Source organism: Centroberyx affinis, unplaced genomic scaffold, assembly GCF_046629955.1.
Source record: "Centroberyx affinis isolate AG114_WGS23_722 - 3 ecotype Tasmania unplaced genomic scaffold, CSIRO-AGI_Caff_v1 ptg000015l_1, whole genome shotgun sequence".
Lineage (NCBI taxonomy): Eukaryota > Metazoa > Chordata > Actinopteri > Beryciformes > Berycidae > Centroberyx > Centroberyx affinis.
This window is the reverse complement of record NW_027278731.1, coordinates 60,600-67,111: the sequence shown is the minus strand read 5'-3', so window position 1 is coordinate 67,111 and position 6,512 is coordinate 60,600. Positions and strand designations below refer to the sequence as shown.

Genomic DNA, 6,512 nt, shown 5'->3' with positions numbered 1-6,512 from the left:
AGTAAGCAACACTTTTCTAGAAGTGGAATCTCACACACATTCACACACTTCTCACCTCTTTAAGTGGTATGTTATATGGTTTATGAAGGTATTATACTCCCTTGTCATTACACAGTGAATCCTATGGACACACACACTGTGAGAGGCCACTCTAAAGTTTCTCAGCGATTCAAATATTTACACAACTTCAGATTTGACCACAATAAACACACAGTCACACGCACATCATACAATGACAGTGTTTAAGAGACGTGTGTATGTGAGTGTGTGTGTGTGTGTGTGTGTAGGTGTTCAGATATGTGTGTGTGCCTGTGTGTATGTTTGTTGTGGTTGGATCTGAAGTTGTCTACTGTGTACATATTTGAGTTGCTGAGAAACTCTAGAGGGTGGTGAGTGCAACTCTCCCCCTCTCTCTCTCTCTCACACACAAACACACACACACACACACACACACACAAACACACACACACACACACACTCACTCACAGAGCCCCTCAGAGGGTGATTAGGGCACAGAAAACGGCCAATCTTTCATTGTCTGCTCTTTTGGCTATTATGCAATAGTTACCAATGCAAGTGTAATTACTGGAAAGTTTTCTACAAAGTACTATAAATACACACAAATTAAAAAAAAAAACAGGGGAAAGCAAGAAAGACCTCTAATGAGTTCCCTGGTTACCCCAAGTGTTGACATAGCAATGGGAATTATCAGCCCAGTTGGAACACATCTTTGACCAGTCAGATTGCTTGGATGAAACTGCACATTGTATGATCACACTTAAACAGTGAGATCTGTCATTTTATGTCAGCAATAAGTAGGCCTATATAATCTCTGCATTACTGGTATACTGTATGTTCAAATCAACTGCCAGAATTGCTAAAGCTGCACTAGGAACTTTGCACATTGGCAGGCAATGGGCAGCGAGAGACAAGTGTTTTAATTTTGAGGACTTTGTTACCCAGAAGTCCTACAACGTGACAACAGTAAACTGCACACTTCTCAGACCTAAATGTCTTTTTCTTCTCTGGTGGGGGTGAAGGTGGTGAAGAGGTTCAGCCATCATCGGGGAGTTCAGTTTTCTCTGTACGGAGTGCTTACTCTCTACTGTTTAGAACACACTTATAATAATGCCAGAAGAAAAAAAAAACAGAAGAAGAAGAATTTGAACAAATAGGGAAAAGGCAAAAAATAAGGCAGCTTTAAATATAAGCTTTAGTAAGTCCTTGAAGCTAATGCTAGTCCTCCATGCATTGTTGCCTAACTTAACAAATGCATTAGCTTTTAACTATGACTGACACAGTGTAAAGAATGGGATAAATTCACTTCCGGATATAGATCGAAGAAAATATATGACTGAACATGAGCTGAAGCGAGTAGTCAGTTGTCTCTTTATCCTATGATTGTTTGTACAGATTGTTTTCTGGACTGTTTCAAGCCAGTGGAATCAGGGTCATTAGCACGGGTTAGTAAGTTGAAGCTTGTAAGAATTAGGACTTAGAGATGATAATGCAGCCTGTATTTTCTGTGGTTGTCATGCAGGCTTAATACTGAGCAGGATAGTATGGGTGATGGTGAGTTTTACATGTATGTGCTGTTGTATTAAGGAAGCAGAGGGAGGTCAGAATGACAGTCAGCAGGCAGGAGGAGGTCAGGAGGACAGTGAGCAGGCACGACCTAGTAGCAAAGAGGTGAGTTAGAAAGGAGACTGCACTTAAAGATGTATGCCATCATACCAGATATTTAGGCAAATAGTACTTTCAGAAACTGATGGGATGCACAACAATCATACCCTCAGAAACCCCCTAGAAAGCATTATGTTTGTCTTATCCTCATGTGTGTCTTGACAACATAAGAATATCAACATCTTTCTGAAGACCAAAGGAGCTGGAGATCATCCACCACCAAATGATCCACCGTCACATGATTCACCAGAGAAGACAGGACAACAAACACCTGATTGCTGGACAAGAGAGCAGTGGCATGGTTGGAAGGACAGGAACCCTTGACTGTACACAAAGGATGGTAAAATGGGATGCAGCTCATGCAGAGATGCAAAGAATTTGTTACTGTCTGACAAAGGCCCTGGAATGCACTTTTCTGATGAATGGATCAATGGAGTAGCGGGCAGTAGTTGTAAAAAGACACTGGCAAAGAAACTTTACAAACACAGAGATAGTGCATCGCATCAGAGGGCTACTGAAATAGCCAGCCAGAAAAAGAAGGAAACGCTGCCCAAAAAAGTGATGGAAATGAATGCAAGTTTAATTCAGGAAACAGCAACCTCATTCAGAACTGCATATGCAATTGCAAAAGAAAGATTGGCATTTAGAAAGATGACTCCACTGATGAAGCTGCAAGAACTCAATGGAACTGTAGTGGGAAATGTGCACCGCTCAGACCACTCCTGTGCTGAAATTGTGGACCACATAGCAAATGAAATGAAGAAAAAAGTGCTGTCAAATATAAAAGAAAAGAACTCCCGCATTAGCTTAACAGTTGATGAGAGCACAGTGTTTGGTCTAGCATACATGATAATATTCATCAGATGCGATGTAAATGGAGATGGGGATGTCGATAACATCTGTATAGATCTGGTTGAATTGAAAGAGGGCACTGATGCCAATGCGTTGAGAAGAGGTTTACAGGAAGCTGGCTTCTATGATGTTCTCATTAGCATTCCAGCTGATGGAGCTTCAGTTTTGACGGGCTACAAAAATGTGAGTCATGAGTCATCGCTAAACTAAAACGTGACTTTCCCAATGTAAAATCCATTCACTGCTTAGCTCACCGATTGGAGTTAGCTGTACATGACTCATTGAAATCTGTGTCCGACTGCAATCATTTCGAAATGTTCATCTCAAAGCTATACAGCTTGTTTCATCATTCCCACAAAACTGCACGGTTGCTACAAGAAACAGCAAATGACCTAAACATTCAAATTCTGAAGATTGGCCTTCACCAAGATCTGTTGCCAGTAGTTTTAACACAGTGAGGGCAGTGTGGAAGAGTTTCCCTGCTCTGGCAAAACATTTTAAACCTGAAAGTGAGGACCAATCTCATTCTGACAGTGTGAGGAAGAAGTACACTGTACCTCACCAATGCAAGTTTTTTGTGTGATTTGGCCTGCATGAAAGATGTTTTAAGGGAACTGCAGAGCCTCACTGAAGCTGCACGACACTTGTTGACAGTCACCGCTACATCCAACAGACAATTGAAATTCTAACTGCAATGAAAATGCAGGGTGGAAAGTCAACAGCAAAGGCTCAACAGAGCATCTTGGCTGGCCAGTTTAAAGGTGAGAGAGCAGGGAAAACAAATAGCCCTCAATTTTACCAAGCAGTTGTTGACAACTTGACTGCCCGCCTGCCAAGTGATGAACTTGTTCAGTTACTGAGGCCCCTTGAGAAGTCCAGCTGGCCACAAAATGCGTGAAGAGCTTGTCTTGTTTGGTGAGACTGAGGTGCACAAGATGGCCAAACTCCTAGGTGAACCAACCAGAGAAGCAATTGAGGACTTCGGAGAGTTTAAACTACAAGGGACACAGGAAGGAGAGACTCTGAAGAGACTTCTGATTGCCAGTGAGACCTACTTGGCTACCTCTGCCGAATGTGAGAGAGGATTTTCGGCAGTTAATGACACGGACAGGAAATCTCGCAACAGGCTCCGCGCAAAGAGTCTGTCCTCTTTCCTTTTTTTGGACATCAGTGGACCACCTTTGGAGATCTTTGACCCTACTCCATTTGTGACGTCCTGGGTGAAAGCTGGCCATCGTCTTTCAACATCGTGGGTGAGAGGGAGGAAAGCCCAGGAGAGTCAACCTAAACCTCTGTGGTCAATTTTTTTTAAGGTAAGAGTGATTTGATAGAATCTTTTGCATTAGACTACTTTGAAAACTGAAACATTAGCCTAGCTACTACTTAAAGGCAAAACCACCCCAAAATCAAACTTTGTCAGCTGTTTTCTTACCTTGAAAATAGTCTAATAGAAAAAATAAATCCATATTCTACATATTCCATAGGAGCCATATGTTTCTCACTTCTGAATTAATGGAAAAGATGGGAGTCATTCTAGCTTAGGCTTTTGAGCCTATAGACTGAGTCCTATCTTATCAATGCGGAATGTTGAATGCGATGATGTGGAATGTTGATTTATTTTTTCTATTAGACTATTTTCAAAGTAAAAAAACAACTGACGAATTTAGATTATTGGGTGGTAGTAACACATCTGCCTACATCTTTGGCATGTTGATAGTGTCTTTGGTTCTGGTACAGCATTGTGTGGGTCTGTGTTTGAGCGGAAATGATGGTCTTCTGTTGTTGTGTGTGTGTGTGTGTGGGTCTGACTTGCTGCCATTTTTGCTCTAGAATACTTTGTTGGTGACCACTGACTACAAAAGTTGTTGTGTGGTACGTGCCCCATGAGCTGGTGTAATGGATTTGATTCATCATCATCTACAGACTGCAGACATTACGTTAAACAAGCAAGATACTGTAAGGATTGTAAGACTTCAGTTCACTGAAGCACACGCCTGCACTGTACTGGGTTCCCTTTACGCCCTGGAGAAAAAGTTTACCCCCCCCCCCCATTGTCATTGTATAATTCGCACTCTGGTCATTAGTCTATTATTTTTCAGACTAATAGTGAGGGTACAAATTATTTGGTGTAACGCTGGTGAAACTAGGTGACAGCTAAGTGTATTGATCGTTCTGCCTAGTTTTACATCAGCACTATTTTACAAGAAAACATTAACCAAATACCCTAATAGATAAAGGGCAACCGTGGTATTAAACGCTCTCATGAATGAATTGCTCCTTTGCATTCATTCAGTTTGTTGTGTAACCAAAATTGTAGTAACATCACATACAGATCATGGACAAGTAAAGGCTTCTCATTTTATTTTTTTCTTGTTCGTCTGCAAACGTGTCTTTTAATCATGAGTAAAAAGCAAAACTGGCTGCAAGTGACTCCGCCTGGCTCTTAAAAGCAGGATAGATGCATGTCGGGATTTCCCTGATGGTAACCGCTGACTTATTTAGTTCTGGGTTTGCTGTGTCATGTTAACGTTACGCCTGTTTGTTTAGCTAGCTGGGATGTTTTCATTTAGCTTTGGTGTGGCTACATAGTGTTACTGTTCCATGCAAGGCCATTTAGAAAGGGCTACATAATTAGCTTTTCTATGGTCCTTGAGTGCTTATGTGGGCTGTGTGTTTGTATGTGTATTGATTAAAGCAATGTGGTATATGAGAGTCGAGTGTGTGTGTGTGTGTGTGTGTGTGTGTGCGCATGGGTGTTTATGTGCTTACTGATGTGTGTGTGTGTGTTTATGGAAAGGAGGCTTTGGCTGAGGGTTTGTTGTGTGGACAGATGTGCGCATATGCATATTTATGTGTGTGTGTGTGCAATTTGTGCAGGTTGTGTACACATTATGGGCTATGAGTATATTGTTTGTCTATTATGGAAAGGAAGTGTGGGCTATGTGTATTGTCAAAGGTAGTTTGTGTGTGTGTGGGTGTGTATGTGTCTGTATCGATTGTGCTAGTGTACTACGGGTTTGTTTATTGTAGTGTATGCTTGTTGGGTGTGTGTGTGTGTGTGTTTGCGTATGAATAATGTGTTGATGGTAGCATGGCTCTGAGTTTATTGTGACTTTGTTTCCCTGAAGACACTGACTGGATGATCTAGGTGACTCAGAAGCAATCACGCTAGCATTTCATCTGCACATCAGCAATTAATTTTTCATTTTTTATTATTATTTTTATTATTTTAATTCAACCCCAAATAAGCCTTCGGGCTTTATTGTGTTTTCATCCTCTGCAATTTTTAATGTATGTAATGACTGCAATGCATTGTTATATGTGTTCTTTCAAATAAATTCATTCAATCATTCATTCAACCTTTATTCATTCGTTCATCATTCATCCCGTTGAGATGAAGGATAATTTTTGCCTGGAAGACAAAACACATTTAGATACAGACAGAACAACAATATAAATATTTAAGAAGATGCAATAGACAGTTTCAGAAAGATAGAGAGAAAAAATAAGTGAGAGATGTAGAAAGGTAGGAGAGTGAGAGGAGACAGGAGAGAAGATACAAGATGAAAGACAGAGAAAGAAGAGAACAAAAGGCAAAATCTAAACATTTCTCAGAATATTATGAAATGACAGCTAGAAGCAGACCATTGATTGGGACAGTGACAGTTTTGACTCTTTAGAAAGTCAAAGAGGATCAACAACTCCAAATGGTGCCAATAAGCACCTTACGGATCCTCACAAGTAAAAATGATCCATAAAGGGTTCCTTGAAGAACCAGCATAATGTTAGTGGTTTCTAGAAGTACTGTCCAGGTTTCCACATACTTTATGATGGGATTCTTCAGGGAACCTTGCGGCATTCCCCAATGGTTGCAATCTTGAGAACACCTAAAGGTTACTCAAATCTCAAAGTTTAGGGTGCCATTGGAATGGATCTTAAGATGATGTGATTTTAGAAGATGTCTTTGTATCTGACCA

At 40.7% G+C, this 6,512-nt stretch overlaps 1 pseudogene; it reads left to right on the top strand.

Annotated features, from left to right (window-relative positions):
- The first annotated feature begins 1,605 nt into the window (after positions 1–1,605).
- On the top strand, positions 1,606–3,788 carry LOC139658070 (E3 SUMO-protein ligase KIAA1586-like; annotated as a pseudogene).
- Positions 3,789–6,512: the final 2,724 nt, after the last annotated feature.